The 22,881-nt window shown below is 31.0% G+C and overlaps 1 long non-coding RNA gene across 1 annotated transcript; it reads right to left on the bottom strand.

Moving 5' to 3' along the window:
• Nucleotides 1–274: 274 nt before the first annotated feature.
• Nucleotides 275–18,032, bottom strand: LOC118182783 (uncharacterized). Its single transcript, XR_015044438.1, has 3 exons — nucleotides 18,003–18,032; nucleotides 5,551–5,627; nucleotides 275–3,732 (listed from the first exon to the last, which is right to left on the bottom strand). It is a non-coding gene; the product is annotated as an uncharacterized LOC118182783 (long non-coding RNA).
• Nucleotides 18,033–22,881: the final 4,849 nt, after the last annotated feature.

The raw sequence follows: 22,881 nt of genomic DNA, 5'->3' as shown, positions 1-22,881 counted from the left end.
TAAAATATTTTCTATAAAATGTTTAACTTGAAAAAGCATTGCTTTTTTGCATCTTTTCAGAAATGTTTTATGTGTAAGTTACAATATACATATATTTGTTTTATAAGTCAAAAATATACTCTCAGCGAGATATAAATTAGTCATAACAATGAGTCGTAACAATGAGTACAGTTTAGCATCGTGAATTAAGATATTTTAAAAATAATTTGCTTGATATGAAATATAAATACTCATGTATTGTGCTTAAGCATTTGAATAACAGACTGAGTTATGAAGTCAAACTCTTTATTTTTATTACAGATGGTTCAGAAAACTTTACAGATATAAGGAAACAAATAAAATACAGAAAACACTCATAAATTTAACCAGGAATAATAGCAGTGATCGAAATTTTGTCATTTTCTTATTCTAAAAAAAGAAAAAGTGCGTCTGCATAATACTTTTGCAGAAAAATAATTACACAGAGTTTACATTTTATTTCTAAAGAGGACAATTTTAAAATGGGAAATTTAAGCATCTTATACATTACTGCATTACTTATATCTTACTGCACTTGAGTATATCTATACATTACTTACATCTTACAGCATTTGAGTATATTAAACTATAACATGCAATGTAGTATTTTGGTTTCTGTTCAATCTGTAGAGCTAAAGACAGGAAGGTGCGAAACAAGCTGTTCACTATCCGTGATTAGAAACATTTATATGTTGAATATTTAAAAATTTAACTAAAGGAAAAATCAGTAGTAGACTTAATGCGTCTTATTAATTATACATTCTGCTAAAAATCACTCTGAAAGAGATAATGTTCTATATCTTATTTTCAGATTCAAAAAATATAATAAAAATTCATGTTATGTGAATCATCAGAAACTATATTCTTCAACTTCTAACATGTCTTCTTTAAACTTCATGAGAAGATAAATTTTTATAAATTATGTTAATAAAAGGAAAGACATCTAAATATATCATACCATTTTCAGATCACTACATTGTTAAGAACACAAGCAGGTATCAAATAATCTTGTACAAATATATATGTGCATGAATAAAATTGATATGTGTAAATATGTGCCTAAATTTATGTGTTTGTTCTCAGTTATATTTACGATTAAAAATATTTTAGCATATTTTAAAATCCTTTTCAGTTCTATATTTTTGTTAAAATTTTAGAATTTTTATAGCTGTTATACAATTCAAAAGTTGAAATTTATACACGTCGAAATCGATAGTTTTTTTATTATTTTATGTGTGTATGTATAGGTATAGAATTTAATGCTGTTAGCAATATTCAACAACAGCTTGTAAATACTTACTAATAATATATTAATAATTTTTAATGCATTTCATGTAAATAAAATAATTGAAAACATATTCATAGAACAAAGAAAAGCTATTTTAGGCAGTTTTACTTTAAATCATATTCTTTAAGTACTGAGTGTTTTTGTAAAAATATATTGTAACTTACATGTATCTGAATTACTAAATGTTCTTAAAGTATTGTTGTTTAGGATGAGATTTCTATTTAGAAGCTACAATAATTTACAGGTGATAAATCTTGTTGCTGTAGAATTTAAGGATTAAGGATCTCTCTTTTGTTTAACTAATCTGTAATTGTTTGACTACAGCTGTACAGTGAGGAAAAAAAATATCATGCTATAAGGATTTGTACTAACGTTTATTTTATTTCAAAACTTTATTGTCCTCTCTTATTTTCCACTTCCGGCGAGAATAAAAGAGGTTAAGTATTTAAGTTGCGGCTTTTAGCCAAAAAGGAGTTAGAGAGAGAAACTTCTCGCTACCTTATTTCGCGCGCGCTTTTCAGTCAGTTGCTGTCCTCCTTTAAGGCCAGAGATTTAGTCCTCTTGATATTGAGGATGTTTAGAAGTTTTCCCACATTTCTGCGTACTACATACGTAAAGATTAAAAGGCCAATTCTCGCTTTCATAATCTTTGTAAAGCATTTGAGTTTAGATTGCGATTTTTTTTATTTAAATTTAGTTAGTTTGTAGTTCGTATTTTTTACGTTTCAGACCACAAGTACTTGTCTTTGTATCCCGAAGTGCGGGAGCAGCTGTAAACTGTGAAGAATAAAGGTTAGTTAACTTCTCACTTGCGTTGTATCTTCTACACTTTTAGGACATAGTTTTTAGTAAACTCCCTGTTCTTACTCAGGACTCCAACATGTTCGCCAAAGCGATTAGACGAAATAGTAGTCCTGTAAATGCAACAAAAGGCTGTTCTCCGATAGAAGCTTTTTTAATCTTATCTTACTGAGTTGGTTTCAAAACTCAAATCTGTTACTTGCTTATAAACAAGAAGTTCAGTCTCGGTTTTCCAATTGCAATTTAGGTGATTTTTTAGTTGCAGTTCCTGTAGACAAGGAAATTGCTAGAACTGTCTTTACTCGAGATTTCTAAAACAAGATTTTCCATGGCCGAGAAGAATTTTTCTTCAGTTTGTAGGCATAAAAACAGCCTTTTTATCTTTGGGCCATAAAGAAAATACTGGTTTTGGATACCAACTAACTGTTATTAAAAAACGTCCGACTTTTTTCTACCTTTATCTGTAACTTCAGATAATTGTGTCATACAGTAAGTAATTCGAAATTACTTGCGTTCTGAAATCAAAGCTTGCAGTACAAAACAAATATAAACTTTTTCTTTTTTGATTTTCAGCAACAATTTTATTGAAAGAGTTTTTGCTGGTACCATGCGATCTGCTATGATTAGAAAAAAGAGATGATAAAATTTTAGCAGCAATAGCGTTACTTTTCTTTCAAAGGCTTACCATCAGTATCAACGAGCTTTCACAAAACCATCCATACCAACGGAAAACAATTAGGTTGTGCTAATTTTGACCTTCATAGGTTACGAATATTTCAAATGTCTCTGTTAAAGTTTTTGTCAACTTTTGACGTCTTGTTGTTCCATTTATGTTTCACGAGTCCATAACTGCACAGGTTGGTTATTTTTGTTTAAAAAAAATTACAAAAATATTTTCTTTAAAGGTCTTTCAGTAAGCAGACAATATTTCAAAAAGAGATGTTTTAGCAATCGCTGCAACGTTACCATTAGTAAACGTGCGATATAATATGTAAAATGGGATGTAGTTTAACAATTATCAGTGATACATGTGATATAATTTATAAAATTTATGATAATGATACCCCAAAAACTAGGTACATGCACATACGAAAGCTAACAATTAGTGAACCTAAATAATGAACAGTTGGTTATACAATACATGTGATGCAATTTGTACAATTTATGTTAATGATATCTTAGAAATTACGTGTATTTGCATATGCAAAATTTTCAGTACGCCAAATTATTAGAAAAATGAGCGGATGGTTATAAAACTATGTCTTGTTTCTTCTACAGGGAATGATGATAAAACAGAAAAAATAAATAAACAAATAAATAAAAATTAAATCCTTCTTTGATCAATACTTATAAAAATTTACTCACTTAATACTGGGGTCAAACGTTATCTAATGTCTGAACTATTCCTCCAAAATTCACATGAGAGACAATGCCTGAAAAATGTGTCTTCTGCACTGCATAGCTGCAATCAGCGTCATTCGCAAGATACCTGTAGAGACGAGCTTCTGAATGCTAAGCAGTCTACAAAAGCCCGGATCTACAGGGTAGTTTACGAACGGCTAGAAAAAGTTCAGGACTCTCAGTTTACCAAAGGCTGGAACAAGAGACGCACTTTGATGCTAAACCTATTTAGAAATAAAAACATAATTAAATACAGCATAATGTCTTATTCAAAATAAGCAACTATTGTTACAAATTCTTGAGTATAATATTATTTATTTTATTTACATGCAAAGAGTGCCATTGATAACAGGAATGCAATTGAAACCGAAACATTTCTTACAATCATTAGGGCAATCTGTGTAGGCAAATGACAACATATCAGAAATTTTTCCTCCAGACATACAGAGCCTTGTAACCTCCTTGATTAAGATCGGAGATAGAGGGTGACTGAAATGGGCAACTATACACTTTATTAGTTTTAGGAAGTCGAAAATGTATTAAGATTAAAAATTAAAGCAATTTGTATTCTGAAAAAAAAAAAAAAAAAAAAAAAAACTAAATTTATCAAAATCTATTTTTGTCGATAGTTTTTAAGAATTATTTATTCATACACCATTTGCTACGAAGCATAAACATCGCGTAATCAAATTGTCATAATCTACGAAGTCAAACCATACTTTTTTAAGTCCTATCAGCAATTATAACTATGGCCCTAGGAAATGTTCCTCCGCAGAGCTATCTCGCAAAAGTAAATATAAAAGAGAAGCAGAGGTTGGCAGATAAGCTGAAAAGGGAATAAAATTTTGAAGAGGGAAGGAGAGCCACGAGATAGCTGTGGAATTAAAGGCTAGGGAATTACTGTCACTAATACATTATTATGTGCAAACCGATTTATCATCATATGAGTAATTCTTTACCAAATTTCTGCCCCATACTTGATAAATTTTGCCTTAATACACGTACACATACAACATACACTCTTAATAATATAAGTAATATAAGTAATAATATAAGTAATATAAGTAAGTTCTTATATTACTCTTAATAATATAAGTAATTTCAAATAAATACATTCCAAAACGTTACACAGTTAACGGCATATGACTGCATTAAAACGAAATGTTAACATACTACGAAATTTAAAATTCTTCTGAACAAAATAGTAAGTAGACTAGAAGAGAAGTAGTAAGTAAAATAGTAAGTGTTATCAAAAGCTAAAACACAAATTTAAAAAACAGCAGCTGATAGCATGATAATGAGGAATTTATCAGTTCTCATTTGTTAATGCATAAAGCAAAGTAAAACGCATGAGGAAAGTAACCCTTTTTTAACTGAATTTTTAATGTAATATTTATGGAAGTCATGTAGATTACTTTTAATTTATAAAAATTCCCTTTTAATAATTTTAAAATATTAGCTTTATTCAGATGGTACCAAGTAAAATATAGTTTCAACTTATTTAATGTATTTATATTTTTTACCTTTTTTTCAATCATAATACATTTTTATATGTTTCCTTCAGTTAACGAAGTAATAACTATTAAAAACTATTGAAACTTCAGATAACTTTGAAAACGTATTTAAAGCTTAATCATCTACTGACAGCTGCTTATTGAATATCCGTGAATTTTATATTCTTTTTAGAATAAAGCTAGCATTATTTAATTTTATGTGTGGAAAAATCTTGCATCAATCCAAATCCTACTGACGCCTTATAAATTAAATTAAACAAAGTATTTGTAACTAAAATAGAAAACTTATTATGCAAAATAATAGTAATAGCAAATAACTGTTGTTTGTGAAAGTTTGAAAAAATTTCATTAAATTAATACAATAAGATATAAGCATACAAACTAAGCATATAAAATAAATTCCTCTTTTTTGAGGGACTGAATGCTTATTGTATGTCATAATCTTAATAATAATATTTCTCCTAAAAAGCATACATTTAATGAAAAGGCTCAAATTAAAAGATACAAGAGAAATGTAACAGAACATACCTTGTAGTTACATGTAAAGAAAACTTGAAAGCCTGACACATTACTGCCGTCTCTCATGCCCGATATTAGTTTCCCTCCTGAAACAGAATGCCATATATTTATATACCTTTTCGTGTAGTTACTGAAAAGCATTTTGGATGTATACAATTCTCAAAGTCAATTACTGTAACAGGAAAATGTGCTATATTGCATACATTATTCTAATCTTGAGTATCCTGCAACGCCTTAAAATAAGAGTAATGCATTCAAGTAAGGAAAAATTAATGTTTGTATTTGGAAAGAAGGCCTTTTTTTAAAGCATATTTTAGAGGATGATGACGAATCGAAATAGAGTGCATTAGTATCAGTAAGGAAATGAGTAAGAAACCTCTAATTTGGGTGTTTACGTATATCGAATAATGGGAAATGAGCCTAAAATGTCTGATTTTATGGATCTTGTCAATGTTATAATTAGTACAGCAGGAATAAGTAAACATCCTACGTAACATGGATGAGAGCTTTATTGAGGAAAACTCAGAAACCATGCAATATATATATATATAATTAATAAAATAAGATCCGTGAAAAAATTAAAAATAAAAACTGACTTTTCCTGCATGGATTGTAATTTGTATTCTGAAATTAACAAATACCGGATAGTCATACAAAAATTAGAGTTCACTGACACTTTTTTATTCTCAATTTTTTTTTCTTTCTGAATATTCAAATTTATACATGCATATGTACGCATTATTACTTGAAAAAAAATAACAACTAGAAAATAAATAAAGAAAGAATTAGTACATGATTTTATTTCTGCATAAAATTTTTAGGCTCTTAGAGAAGTATATTTAATGACTTCAGTCTATTTTCGTTCTTCGCAAATAAAAGACTTGCCTTCAGAAAATTAGTTAATTATACTCGCAGCCGCTTCGTATCATAATATTCAGTATATTTAATAATGATAAAACATTCAAGGGCTATTTTCCTAAGGGAAGGGATGCTTTCGTAGACAAGGTTCTAAGGAGGTTGGCTTGTATAGACTTTAAACAAGTGAAAACCACGAAAACGTTCATGCAGCCAACTCGTTCGCCTGGATTCGAGTCCCGGACTGGACTACCAGTGTTCAGCGACGTTACCGCTCGGCTGCGGGTCGGCCTAATATTAATATTCCGTATAAATATGCCTCCTAAAGTAAAGATGACTTATTAAATGAAATCTCATTATGATTCTAAAAGTGCTGAATTTTTTTTTTTTTTTTTTTTACCTTCATTGTTTTCGTCAATTTATGAATGGAATATAATTTCGCATAATAGTTACACTGAATATTTCGTTCGATTAACTGATTATTTGAATATGGCAAAACGTAGTAGGACTATTTGCTTAAGAGAAGCGATGCCTTCTTAGAAAACTTTCTAAGCAAAACTGGCTGATATTCACTTTACACATGATGGGGAAAGCTACGAAAACTACACAGGCAACCAGCCAGTTCATCTGATTTGTTTTTGTTTATTTAATTATGGCAAACACTCTAGGGCTGTCTGCCTAAAGGATGCCTTCGTGGAGGACTTTCTAAGGGAAATGGCTTGTATAAATGTTACAGATGAGGAAAACCACAAAAACGTCCATGCACCCAGCCCCCCCCTTTTTTATGGTTTCAAATTTCAGACCGAACTACCCAGTGTTTATGCGACTTTACCACTCGGCTGCTGGTTAGCCCTCATTTGGTTTCGAACCAAGTATAAACTACCAATATGCAGCAGTCTTTAACAGCTCGACCGGGATAGTGGTTAGCGACCCTGACTGCCTTAGGAAAAGGCCCCGGTTGGAATCCCAGAGAAGGCATAGTGAATGTATAGTGTTTCTGCGGCATGGGAGCACTCTAAACATGCGGCGAGCCGAAAGTCCTCTGGAAAGGTTAGTGGTAGGGAAAGAGGAGTATGAGATCCTCAGACCCGTCTCCCCCCCCAGGGTTTTCTCCATCAAAATTGGGGGCGGAACTGAGGAAATTCATACTGTCACTTATATGATGTTCAAGGCAATTGCCAACGACAGGCTTAATCTTGCACTCCTTGCCGCGAAGAATTTCGTGGGCTAGTTCTGATGTTACTGTCAGACAAGTGAGATAAGTCACAACAACAACAACAACAATATGAAACATATTTTTACCCTATATTAAGAGACTGATAGTAGATCCCAACAACACAACTCGAACAGCTATACGTTACAATTAATCATTTTTCTTTCACATAGACATAACACTTAACATTTTCTCATGTAAATCTTATGCTACTATATTAAATTTCCTCCATGTTTCTTATGGTTAGGTTAGGTTATAGGAATACTGCAAAGCAAACAAGAGCTATCTGCCTAGGAGATACAAGGGATGCCTAAATTGAGGACTTCCTGAGTGTCTATAAGAGTCATTACTGTACTCTAAAGAATATAACCTTCACTTCATCCAATAGATTATATAATTTTTATATAATGTTAGTTACCTAACATAATTCAATAGTTTTCTGCTAACATATTTAAACAAATCTTCAGAAAATTGTAAATAAAAAGACATTTAAATCGACATTTTAACGAAATTATTTTTGTCATGCTTCATGGCGCCGTCAAGACACATTTAGAAATGCAAAATAGCTCCATAGCTCCTTAAAATGTCCACCACTCTGTAAACGTAAGGAAGTTTTTAGGTCGATTTTTTCACAATAAATCATTTGATTGGATATCAGGTAATAATTTTAACATTTTAAAATAATTTTTTAACAGTTTATATACCTGCAGTTGAAGTTAGTTGCATGCTTTTTATTTGGAATTAAAGTCTACAGCAAAAAGAGATTTTATCATTGCTAAGAAGTGCTATATTTTCTGCTAAGAACTCATCAGTCAACAAATCATAAGATTTTTTATTGATCATCTTCATTACAGAACATTATTGTTTCTCGCTGTAAGAAAGTATGCGATTTGAAAAGCTATTTTATCTGTGTTTCTATTTTATCTGTGTTTCTATTTTATCTGTGTTTCTATTTTATCTGTGTTTCTATTTTATCTGTGTTTCTATTTTATCTGTGTTTCTATTTTATCTGTGTTTCTATTTTATCTGTGTTTCTATTTTATCTGTGTTTCTATTTTATCTGTGTTTCTATTTTATCTGTGTTTCTATTTTATCTGTGTTTCTATTTTATCTGTGTTTCTATTTTATCTGTGTTTCTATTTTATCTGTGTTTCTATTTTATCTGTGTTTCTATTTTATCTGTGTTTCTATTTTATCTGTGTTTCTATTTTATCTGTGTTTCTTAATTACATGTTTCAGGAAATGTTATTTTACATGCAAAATGTAATAAATGCAATATATGTTTAATACCCTGTGTAATAACAGTAACAAAAATTTGATTTTACTTCTTCTGTGCACAATATTCTCAGTACTCAATTTAAAATTGTTTGATGAGAGTGAAATTTTGTTGTGGACATACAAACTGCAGTCCTCCATATGCTCTGTTCAAAATATAATACACGTTTTTAATATTTTGATATTTTCTTTTTGATTTCATATTAAACGCAAAAAAAAATGTATGCAGAAAACAATCACTACAATTTTAAAAAAACTGAAGTATTTTTAGTTGAATTTTTGGTGTATTCAAGAAAAAAGAGTTAATTTTATAAGATTACGATGACAGGTATTATTTTTACATAAGATGGGAAACAATTTAATTGGGCTCCCACTATGCGTTTTTAATTTTTTTATCGTTATCATTTTTAAGAATTGTTAGCTGTTCTTCAAAGTGTTGTATTGTAACCTGAAGTTTACCTTATATACTTCCGCTTTTAAAGGGCGACTGAGGATTAAGGGACTCAATCATCAAATTCTGGTGGGGAAGAATCATCTTCATCCACCTCTTTTTTGGTTCGGGGGCCACTGTGCAGTCATTAGGTTAATTAAAGCAGGAAATGTGAAATATGGGCACTGCCCTCGCCGGGACACGAACCTGAACCTCTCGAATACTTGCCGAGTGTGCTAACCGTTACAGCACGAAGACATGCTGGAAGGAGGGAAAAGATACTTTATAACATATTAATGCATTACGACGTTATGGTTAATTTTTTATCTACGTCATACGCACGTGGTATTCAATACATGAATGATATTTTTCTTAATAATCGAAAATTTGTGAACTTTTTTATCTTTTACAATAATGGTGAAATCATTTTTAAAAAAATTTATCCAAATTTCAATTCTCCCGTCAGGAAAAAAGTAAGGTATTACAATTTTGCAATAAAAGTATATTCCACGTTTTCTAGCTAAGTTATATTGCAATTGTTACTAATATCATGTATTTTAGTTTATATAATTTTTCTGAAATAAATGCTTTACACTTAAGGTTTTACTTACTTCCAGCACTGCTTACACACATTCTTGACGTATTTATGCAAGTCCACAAGCATATAGTATGTGTTTATATATGACCTTCGGAGAAAAGAAATAGAGAGAGAAAGCTACACACTAAAGCGCTGTCCTCCAAGCCAGCTAGATCGGAATTGGTTTTTCTTACTGTTATTAGAAAAGAAAACCGAAAACGAAAAATAAATCACTCCGCTCTTTTCTCTGTCATTTCGACAAAAGTTCTCTATAATTCGATTACGATGCTGCATTCCCAAAGAATCGATAGGAAGCTGTCTTCAGTAAGCATTGATCGACAAGAAACCCTCTTCTTTCTCTTTCGAGCGAGAAGGAGGTTAGGATCTGCCGAAGGGGAAAAAAACCTTTATTAGGGAATCTAGGAAAAAGTTCAAGCTACTCCAGCTCGGGGAATTTTAAAGGTTTTCTTTAAAACTTTCCAATCGATTGTTTTCAAAAAAGAAAGTTTAGAAAACAAATAATTTGTAATGAATGTAACATGCATTTTAATGATACGGCCTACAGTGCCGGAAACTGTATCTGATATTTAATCTTAATCAACTCAGTTTTTTTTATTATTTTTTTTTTTTTTTTATTTATTTATTTTTTTTTTTTTATTTTATACACTTAAATATTCAAAGAATTTGTGTTTATTTCATCACGCAAATTTCTGTTTTAAAAGCATTTTATTCCAGTTGATAAACAAATTTACTTTACTTTTAAAAACAAAAAGTAGCATTGAAATGGAAATAAAAAAGCGGGAGGGGGGAAACTTATATAAAATTAGATATTTTTAGAAGGAGGAAAAAATCTTTTAAAAATAAGCAGAAACACATTTTGTTCGCAATATAAATAGAATTTGTTAAAGGAAGCTATTTTATTACAGAGTAGGATGTTGCAAATGTTTATTACAGTTATTATTTACAATATATATATATATATATATATATATTATTGCGTTGTGCGGGTTCGTGGACTTGGAGTAATTGACGGTAACACTTGATGAAGAATCTAAACACAATTTATTCGTCAGTTTTACAAGGAGAGTTCCAAAGACACGTTTACACTCGTCGGAAAACTACAATGAACGCGTTGAAACAATCAGCAGCACAGCCTTCAGGCTCTAACGGCGAAGACAGCTTCACGGCAAAGCACTAAAATACAGCTCCCGACTTGGTCAATCGCTCTCAAGCTAACCTCTGAACTCCACTACTCTACTACAGAACTCAACATACTACTCTCTCCGCGTGCAGACAGGGTATATATAGTTTTAACCGACTTTCGAGAACATTCCCGGAGTAAACAACTAAGAATATGTTCTAGAATGTTCTCGCTTCATCTATGGCATATCACTAATTTTGTCGCCGAATGGGCGATTTGGCAACGCTGCTTTTCCCTTTCGCTTTCTGGCAATCCTAACCCAGGTTTGCGAGAAAGTTATCTTACTGCAGTTGAGCTTTTCTCAACAATGTTATAATATGTAAATCAAATAACAACTCCTTAAATAATTCAATAAATGTTTTAATTTAAATGTTAAAGTTCGATACCTTGAGTTGCTGAACACTAAGCTCGCATTGAAAAATTTCTGAAAAACAAATTCAATGACTCAGAAAGGTTTAATTGAATAATATTAGAAACAGAATATTTTACGAAGCTTATGGAATGCTGATGCGGAAGTATAGTTTGGGAAATATATAAAACTTTTGAAATCTTAGTTCAACATCTTTCAGCATAATGGCTGCAAAGCTCCCTCTGTTTCTGCTGACAATAATTTTGCTGTTTGTTACTCTCACAAAAGCAGTCTCTTACCCAACCATTCCTTCAACATTGATCAGATGACATCATTAGTAGTATATCAAAACTACTACATTCTGTGAGCCGCCCATCTGGAATAGTGGTCAGCAACGCTGACTGCTGTACCGAAGGGCCGGAGTTTGAATCCCGGAGACGACATGGATGTTTGTAAATGTATAGTGTCTGCGCGGTGATGGGAGCACTCTAAATATGCTGCGCGCCGAAAGTCCTCTCGAGAGGCTGTGGTAGCGGAAGTGGTGTGGGAGACTCTCGGATCCTTCTTCCTGTTTCTGTCCATCAAAACTAGGGGCGAAACTGAGCAAAATCTTACTGTCGCCTGTATAGTATTCAAGGCTCTTGCCAACGACAGACGCAATCTCGTATTCCTTGCTACAATGAATTTCGCGGGCTTGTTCTGATGTTACTGTCAGACAATTGAGATATGTCACAGCAACAGCAACACATTCTGTGAGGAAGAGGCAGAGGCACGCTAATAACTCTATTAAATATCTCTTTAAATATCCGCTCACGTGAGAGAAAAAAATAAGACCATGAAAAAGGAATCACGTCGAAGCTCCCGGAACAAACACATAAAACTTTTTGAATGGTATATAATTTATTTCTAAAAATAATTAAGCAGATTTTTTTTTTAGTCTAAAAGGGCAATTTGCCCAGAAGGGCTATTAATTTCGTTTTGGTATTTTGCGTTGAAATGTCGGTTCACTTTTTAAACTGTTGCCACCAAATATTAGAGCCCTGTATTATATTTATAGAAATTAAATAATGAAGAATTTGCATAAATGTATGTATGTTTCTTGCATTGTGAAAAAACAACGGTACCTAGAGCCATCAAATTTTGAATAACATACGTTTCCACTCGAATAGGGGAATCTGGAAACCCAAATTTGGAATTTGTTTTATTATCTATTTCATATTTTGTAAAACTTTAACTAATTTTTTATTAACAAGCTCAATGATTTCAAAGCAAGCAATGGCAACACTGTACAAAAAAAGAAAAAAAATTTCCATCGCGGGATTTCTAAAGATATGCTCATTTAAATTTTTTTTTCGTTCAGTTGTGTAAAATATGTACATAAATATACACAAGATGTCCCATCAAGACCGCCCAAACTCTGCACTGCCAGATTCCTCACTTGGAATGCATAAAAGGTTCTCAAAGAAAGACCCATAGCTTTTGAGATAAATACGAAAAAAAGTATGACATCAAATCCGGCGCAGAACATTAGTATTTGCAAATATTTACATAAGAGGATATCCAAAATGCCCACTGGACATATCGAATTATGCGTGTGCTCGTTGTGGAATGGCTGACTGCACATTTTGCAGCAGCATGTTGGTCAAAGTATACGCAACATGAAGACGAGTATTTAAGTCACTTTCTTTAGTAACTCGGCCATGGTAGATCAATTATTTCAAGTGACCCCGTAGGAAGAAATACAAAGGTGACAAATCTGGCGATCTTGGCTGGCATAAAACCAATCCCAACGTCCATTCCAGCGGATCAAAGATCAAGGGAGTTATATTTACGGAGTACTTCTAGGCTAGGCCTTAAACTCCAGATCATCAAAGATAAAATTAAATTACATCAAAAGAAGTGTTCACCAAATAGGGTAAAAATTTTGAAAGCCAAAAATAAAATAATAGCTTTATAAGATAATGGCTTAAGCATGAGGGAAAATGGTAAAAACTCAAAGGTCTTTTTATTTAAATTTTGCATCAAAACATAAGGACCAGAATCAGTTTAGTCCAGCGGCTTAGGTATTCCAAATCCAGCCAATCATGTATGCTCCAGGCAATGCGTTGGAGCATAGGTGATTGGTAATACGCAGCCAATGCGTTGGAGCTCCGGCATTCTGGAGCCATAGCCAATATCACAGATATGACATCATACGTTTCTTTCACATTTATTTTGAACACTATGTGTAGTACACAGATGCATTTCTTTGGGCATTTTAATGTAATACAGTTCACAGTAAACAGTACACAGTGTGAACAGTGTTACAGTGTGAACATCTTGCACTAAGAGTAAGAACAAGATGAAATCACAAACCTGCATTCTTTAAATTACAACTTCTTTAAAGGTTGTAATTTTAATTTTTTGATGCAGGTAGTTTGTAGTAATTTCAATGTATGTAATTTGTTGATACAAGTTTATCTCGTTGATGCAGCGAGTTTACCCCGTTCCCCTACGATTTTCAATTCAATAAGGGGAAAACAAAACCTTTCAAATGGAGTGATCCATTATATAGATATGTATAGATATCAAAATTTAAATTATAAAAGAATTAGAAGATAATATTTACAAAAGCGCAAATAGCAGATCTTTTAAGAAAACTCAAAAATCAGTAATTACATTAGAAATTTAAGGTTATTTGATACTACTGGACCTATGAAAGATAAATGTTTTCAAAAGAGTAAAACTTCATTTGATAATTAACTTTAAATTAAAATTAAGCGTGAAAAGTCCGGAGTTTGAGTTCTGGCAAGGGCATAGCTCAGTTTCAGGTTTCTCCCTTCAAAAAACGGAATGTCTCTGCAAAGGTCTTTCGTAAATGCAAATTAGTATAAAGTGAGCTTCCATGACGAGTTGATTTCTGCTTAAACTGCTTTTTGGAAAGCAATGAAAATGTTTGTCAGTTATTATATATAGGAATAACCCTTTTACTTTCTCATCTTAATCTAATGCTTATCTAATATTTGTGATGGAAAATTACTTTTCCTGAAGAAACTAAGATCCATTACTAGAGTAATGGCTGCTCATCAAATATTTAAGTTCATTTCTATAACTTCTTAAAGAAATGGCCCTTCTCATGGCATATAGTTTACAATAAAATATAAGTTTGCATATTGAACAGTGATGCTTCTAATAAAAACACATATAAAAAGCAAATACGAGAGACGGGAAGAGGAAAATATATAATGCATAGCTGTTGACAAGGCTGGTATTAGATTGCTCCAAACTCAGAAAAATCGAATAATAAGTGACTCAGCGAAAAATCCCTTTCGACGAATCGATTCTAGCCGAGTTCCATCGACGTTGATTCGCTGAAGGGGGAATACTTTTCTCCCACTCCATCGTCCCTCAAGTATCCTTCTATGCTGACACCCCCACGGAACAAAAAATAATAACAAAAATCCTGGTTCTGATACGCATCACAGGCTGCATAAGACTTAAAGCGGATTATATAAGAAGGGGGGAAAGGGGGTAAGCTGGGGGTGGAGAACCGGATCCGTCTCAAGAATTTCGCCATTCTGAATGGAGAAAGTTTCCATTTCGACTTGGATTCATTGGGATGAAGAGAAGGACAGTCATGCGTGGTGATGCGATTTCTTTTCCCGCTTCTGGAAATGACAACCAACACACCCTCTTTCGATACAGATATTCTTCGAGGCAGTATGTAACGCTTGGTGGCACATAGTTCTTCATGTAGTTTTGAATGGTCCGAAAGAAATGTGCTTAACCGGGCTTTACAAATGCGGATTCAGATCTGTAGTTTTACAAGTAAACAAGCACATATACTACTTAGAAAAGTGCAATGGCACCCGAAAGTATCATCGATGCAATTTAACACGTGAATAAAGCTTTCCATAAAGCAAATTATCATGGAATTCAGCAAATTTTCGTGGTTCATTACAACAGCAACAACGTCAATGCAACAATTCTTCTGATTTAAGCGAATCCCTACTCATTTAGGTACCTGGGCCGAGGCCTAGTATTACGCATTTAGGTAGGGCCTGGGCTAGGCCATCAGTATAAGATAAGTTGATAACAAAATTTATATTTAAATAATTCGTGTAACAAAGCCCACAAGCTTCCGTGGAATTTCCGTTTCGCAAAATTCTTAATTGCTGCATGCTCATAAAACATAAACTATTTTATTCGCAGCATAAAATAATAATAATGCATTCATTGCTCTCTTATTTACAGTCATATTACTCCAAACTCTAAGTTGCAAGGGAAACTTTTAAAGAAAAACCGATAACTGATAGAACAGATCCCGTTGATGACTTATAACAAGAGAATATACATTAAAAGAAATGATTTATGTATAGCTTAATGTTACACCTTTATCTTTTCGCCATTGTAATTCAAAAAAGAGTCAAATTTAATTTTCCATTTTGAGCGAACATATGCTATAAATAAAGCAATGATAATTATATTTCAAAATCATAAAGAAAAATTATCTTTAATTTACGAAGTACATTCTTTAATATTTTTCTCCATTTAATTTGACCCCCTTTCCTTTCCCTTAATTCCGAATGATATATTTTGTTAATTTTTCTTTCTTTATTGTTCTTTCGATATTTATTATTCTTTAAAGACATTTAATTGAGAGTGCATGTTACTAGCTTATTCCTTTGCTGAGAAGTATTAATTATATACTATTAAGCTGGAAATTATGTTCTTTTTTTTTAAACGATAAAATAGTAAATACACATAATAGCCAGTATCTACTGGAACACAGAAAATCAGGTTTTGCGACATATATTTCATATTACTTCAAGGAGAATGAAATAAGTGTTATATGTGCGTGAGATGTCGGGAGATGTTTTGTGAAAGAAGCCATACGCTTTAGTTAAAATGAATCTTTGTGATAAATACTTCAAAAATATATTTCGATTTTTTTATATATTAATTACTATACACGGCCGAACTAATTATTAAAACTGTAAAGACTGAATGACTTAAAAAAGAAGAAATTTTGGGTTCTTCTGCAGCAAAGGCAAATTATTTTCTTAGATGATTGAATATTTTAAGAATTTATAATTAATTGCTATGCTTGAGGAAGGTTTCCCATTAGTGATCTCGAATGATTATGTAAGTATATACAGTAATAAATTATGTGAGTCTAAAATTCAGGGATTTTCAATTTGATTACTTTCATTAGAACACAAAATTTTTCTGCAAATAAACATCCCTTATTGTAAGCATGTGAGAACATCAAACATTTACGATTTAACTCCCGAATTCGTTTCAATCTCTTCATTTGTTGATTTTGAAAATATCTGCATGTCTAAAATATGAAATGTAGAAATAAATTCAAATATTTTTATTCGAAATCTAGTGTTGATGAGAAATACAATGATATATCTAAAACTTCGCAGCCCTGCTGTCGAGAACAGAATTTCCTGTTTTCTGAATCTCCCCCTTCAATAAAAGAAAAGCATTATTCTTTAATAAAAAATATTGCACTTAGTCACTACAAATATTATATAAAATCTTTTTTAAAAGGCATTTTAAAACGAATAAAAAATTTAACAAAAAGAATATTTTGACTAAACATCTTTGAGAATATTCTTTTCATTAATATGTTCGCATTTAGAAAGTCATTATTTTAAACTGAAATGTTTTCATTGAAATAAGAGAAAATATTTTGTTAAGGAACAAATACAAATGTTTGCGATAGAATATTAATACCTTCAGATCAAATTAATAACCACGAGTTCGACTTCGAATGAGTATGACTTACAGCACGAGAATCAGCTCAGCCTTCTGCAGCTAGATTTTAAATTATTAGTATCAGGACTTAAACTAAGACGCAGCCTATGAGAGCCCAGCTTCAGTACTTCTGAGTTTTCGAGGAAATCGTAATTTTAGTCGAAACTCTAAATAAGATTACCTTTGGTAGTTTAATTTATCATCTATTTTTTAATTAATTTTACTTATTCCCTTATATTTAACTTAATTTTAATTATTTATTACTGTTATTAAATCATTTTTAACCTTTCTTGACAGCCTTCCATACACTTCGGTACTTCTAAATTTAGAAATTAAGCAGCAGAATAAATAACTCCAAATATTTGCCTTATATGACGACATTATACAGGACATCGGTGGAATAATGATTTCTAGTCAGCGGGCTCTTATGTGAGATAACCTATCCCTGTCTTTTATAGAAATGATAGTTCTTCAATTCAAAAACAAAAATCATGAATTAAGAGTTAACTTGCAAAGCAGTTTGGTGCTGCCATCTATTGGAGAAATTCCACACTTGCAGAAAGAGATTATTAATCGATTAAATTTAAATGAATGAATTTTGAAAACTTAATAAATATTATATTTTTAAATTATGCAATTAAAGTTCAAACCATGGAATTTAATAGCTATAATATAAAGGCATTTGGTTTGGTAAATATTTTATCTGTATAGGCTATCTGATATTACTATAAATAAATTTAGAGAAAATGACAGAACAAAATTTCTTTACAGATTTACATATTATTTAACGTACAGATTTATGTAAGAATAACTTACTTTTTGTATCAGAGCATTTTCTTGATAACCTGCGAAATAAAATATGTCATCAACTTCAGAGTACATTTACCATTTTAACATAAAAAAGCTAAATGAAAATTTTAATTGATTATTTTAGTACATATTTGAAAAACTTTAACATCATTAAATAGCATAAATTAAAATCATTGCTTTTTATTTGCAACATACGCAGTTTTCCTGCATATAGCAATTAGCTGAAATAGATACGAATTGTGTCTGTCTTTCAGCACAAACATCAGAAGGAGAAGAAAAATATAGAGAACTAGAAACTGTCATGCACTAAGAATAGTGTAATAAATCATACAATCCTCAGAGATATAATAATATAATGCACAAAAAAGGAGAACATATTATAAAAGATTTTGAAAATGACATAAAAAAATTATAAGAAAATCAATTAAATGGAAATATTTGATTTCAAAACATTACTTAAGAACATGTATGCATATGCATACCTAACACATAAATGAAGTAATACTTATGGTATGAGTTCATCAAAACACCATAGAGTGCAGATAAAAACTGAATTACATTGAATTACTTTAATAAAAAGAAAGGTTGTAAAGTGCTAATAAAAATTTCCCCGTCTTTTGGATAATTCTACTCCAAATATCGGATCATCCCAATATTCTCTAAACCATGGTAGAATAAAGCCTCACAGGAATAATTCAGAATTAGCAGAGGATGTAGAAAAGTGTATTTTAGATTACTAAAATCTTTGTTTACCTTAATTTTGAAAAATAAAAGAAGTGTAAGAAACCGCATTATTTATAGGATTATTGAAAATGAATATCTCTTTCTTTAAGAATTTATCCTCTTTTATCATTATTAATTATTTTTTAAGAAACATACTTTTTGATAGCCTGACTAAACCAAATAATCTTTAAATACAGTGTTACATAATACTTAGCTGTAGTTACATGTTCCTATCGTTTTCATTATTTAACATTAAAAACTTTTGTTTACAAGTAAGTTATATTAGATTTTGTTATGAAAACAAAATTATTATTTTTTATAGTTACCTTTTTAATTAAAAACTTTTAGAACTTGTTAAAATTAAAAAGGCCCTTAAGTGTTCTTATTAATTAAGTGCTCTTACCAACTTAAGCTTGAAGCTTCAAGCGTATTTTTGATCTTCTTTACAACAGAATTATTTGATAGGTTTTACAAATTCTTAAGCCATGCATATTAAGCACAACTGAATTCTATTCTAATCAGCGCAATTATAATAAATTTTAAAAATTAAAAAAAGAAGAGTTGTTAAAAATCCTTATCCAGGAAAATAAACGTAATTGTTTTCATACATCTGTACAGACTTAATATTCCAGTTTAGACTAAGAAACGATTCTACCGAGCAAAGTTTATCCATATTCTTGTACTCGTTAGAACTATTTAACTGCATTTCAGAAAATAATTTCAAATACCTGATATGCAAAGACGCACATGAAGAGCTATTATAAAAGGAGAACCATTTAATATCAGGCATTATATTGTGCCATTTTAAACATCTTGAAAGATGTTTTTCCTCCAAATTAAACTTTTCCAAGGACGAATTTTTTCTGAATAAATTCTTTAATTTCATCAGGATTTTTGACTTATGCATTTTGAGACATTTGTGAGACAGTATGTGAAAATTTATGTGAAAACAACTTAAATTAAATTCTTTTTTTAATTACACTTGGATTCATATACACATAGATACAGGTGAGAATATACCCGCAATTTGACTCGTCTACGTTTTGAATAATCAAAACATAGTTCAAGTTTCTCTATGTCACCAATAGATGGGGTTAGTTACCTGCGGAATTCAGATGTTTGGAAATGATAATGCAATGTGGATTGCCTGTTTGAAGTATCCGCTTATCTTAACAAAAATATTTGTATGCATGTATATCTATCTATCAATCTATATATATATATATATATAGAGAGAGGATGCGTGTATGGTGTTAAGAAATATAAACATATTAAAGTTGTTGTGGCGATGGTTTTACCGAGAAGATATATACAAAATACTAATTATAAAGAAATAGGTAATGATCATTTTTCGAAATTTTTCTAAAAAAAGTGTGGAGGTGGGTGGAGAAAAAAAGAGTGCAGATATCCCGAGATTTATTATACATAGCTTTAGACACACTTTCCTTTAATTACAATAATGTGAAGCAAATGATCATAAAAAATATCAGTGTATTATAAATTGCATAGTAGTACTAAAAAAAGATATATAAATTATATATAGTACATTTACAGCTTTTCAATTATTAAGTCTGATCATTTGAAAAGTAAACTAAAGATCAAGTAGTTATACTTTGACAGATATATTAAAGATTTTATATCCGTCAAATGGCAATAATAATAACAGCTCTGAAATAAGCTTATTTACAATGTGGAGGTTACGTTAACTTTTTAGAAGCGAGTCGCTTATTAGTGATACCCCAGATAAAATAACCTTTCAGTAAATCATCTATGAATGATATCTGACCTTAAACGGGTTAAGAAAGTCTTCTACCTCTTGGAATGGCAACTGACTGAGAGGTATTTGGTGAACGTGGAAACAAACTTAATGCTTCTCATTTGAAAAGGAAATACTTGATAGAGCACAGGTAATATAAATGCCGAAAATTTGAGAAAGCGTTGCCACAGACGCTTTTAACATCTGAATTAAAAGCTGAATTATTGAAAATAAAAATAAAAATAAACCAAAAAAGGTAATAGGGGGAAAAAGAAATTCTGAATTGATTCAGATTTTAACATCGCACCAGAGGATTTCTTAACATTTTTTATACTCTTGTTGAGCTTGCTGTTTATCCATCTCCTCTCGGACTCCCTGCGAGTAGAAACTTTTTGTCTTTTTTAACCTTATTAAACAACACTTTCTTCGCACCTACCCTACATAAAATTCGAAAGAAAGATTCCTTTTTTTATATATAAAAGGTTTATCTTTTGAATATCCAATACAGTATTAAATGTTGCCTTTATAAGCCCAGAAGGACAATTATTCTCGAACAACACTCTTGCGTAGATACACATTTGTTGTCCGCTTCAATTTTAAAATAACTTGCCGCTGGCCCACCTACCTACTTAAAATAATTGCGATAAAAAAGAAAATATATATAATGAGTTTTAAAAATCCGTCTAACGTAATTTCGTGGGTCTACCTGGTAATTAATAAAAGAGATAAAAAGAGTGTTTATTGCTTTTAGATCGTTTAGTTTGTTTATCAATAACAGAAAATCTGAAAGTTTTCAGATTTTATACATTTTTTTTTAAGTTTCATGTGTTACCTTTATTTATTAAATATCATGTCCTTCGCTTTTAAAACATAAAATTCAATTCAACAGCAATATCCCAAAATAATTTTTAAATGAGCATATCCTTAGAATTCCCGATACACAGTCTCGCACGCTGGAGATTTTTCTTACAGTGTTGCCATTCCTCGTTTTGAAATCGTTCAGTTTGTTAATCAAAAATTCTTTAATGTCTGACTTATAATACGAAATTGATAATAAAACAAATTCCAAATTCCAAATTAGGGTTTCCAGATGCACATTATCGTTGGAGGATTACGTTATTGAAAATTGGATGGCGCTAGACATCGTAGTTTTATCACAATGCTAGAAACATACATACATTTATGCAGAGTCTTCATTATTTGAGTTCTTTAACTATAATGCAAGGCTTTAATATTTGGTGGCAACAGTTTAAAAAGTGAATTAACGCAAAATGTCAAAACGAAATTAATTGCGCTTCTGGGTTAACGCCCTTTGGGCTGAAAATTAAATATATTATTCCGTTCCCAAATGGCAAAGAACTGGCGCCGAAGTTTAAAATATTTTAAATTGGAGATTTTTAAAATTCTCCAAAATATGTTAAATGTTGCCATACATTTTCTTTAATATTCTTTATGTTTCTTTAAAAATAATACCTAGAGATAACATTTGGTGGCAGCATTCTTTTAGTTTTGTTGCCATATATTTTTTATAATTATAATTATTTCATCAAAAACAATTCATGGCGTTTACATTTGGTGAGACAATTTAAAACTCATGAGGACAATAAAGAGAAATTTGAGACTAGTAGCACCTCTGCTAAAAGGAAACATTAATGAAACAAAATTGCGTGTGCAGGAAATATAAGAAACATACTATATTAATTTCTTTCTTCCTTAATGATATTATAGCATAAGAATAAGTAAATACACAAGTTTAGCTTCCCGCTTGAGGCAGAGCGTATTATCATTTTTTAAAAAATGTCTCTATATATGTCGTATACATTAATAGAGTTTCTAAGAAAATGAACTTAACCAGATGTATATATTAGTATAGTCGTCTGAAAACTGAATTTTTGCAAGAATAATGCAATTCGTGATTAAAAAATGGTCTGTGAGTAATATATTTAACAATATAACTTTACTACATTAACATTTTCCTCCAAATTTCCGCTAAAATAATCTTTATTGTTATATGATGGATATCTCTCTTACTTTTAAAAACTAGGCAATTTCTTCTACGCTGCACGAAGCAAACAACATTTAATTTATTTTCCACGTAACCTCTAACGTAGTCGGTTCTCAGCCTGTTGCCATTGGGTAAAGGATACGATCTTTAATTTAAATTTGAAATTCAATCATTGATAAACAAGCGGAGGGATTTTGAAGAAATAAACGCATCATTTAATAATTTCAATCTTTAATTTATTTGTTTTCAACAAAGTATCAAATCAATTATAAGTTCAAATATTACAATACAAACAAGTTATAAATTTTATGAACATTTGCGCTGTTGTTGTAAAAGATGCTTCTAATGGCGAATGTTATGCAGTTGGCGCAGTATCCTTTTTGAAAAATAATCTTCATGAT

Source organism: Stegodyphus dumicola, chromosome 12, assembly GCF_044657685.1.
Source record: "Stegodyphus dumicola isolate Sdum_Otavi_A_Nest chromosome 12, ASM4465768v1".
Taxonomy (NCBI): domain Eukaryota; kingdom Metazoa; phylum Arthropoda; class Arachnida; order Araneae; family Eresidae; genus Stegodyphus; species Stegodyphus dumicola.
This window is presented reverse-complemented; position numbering and strand designations above follow the sequence as displayed.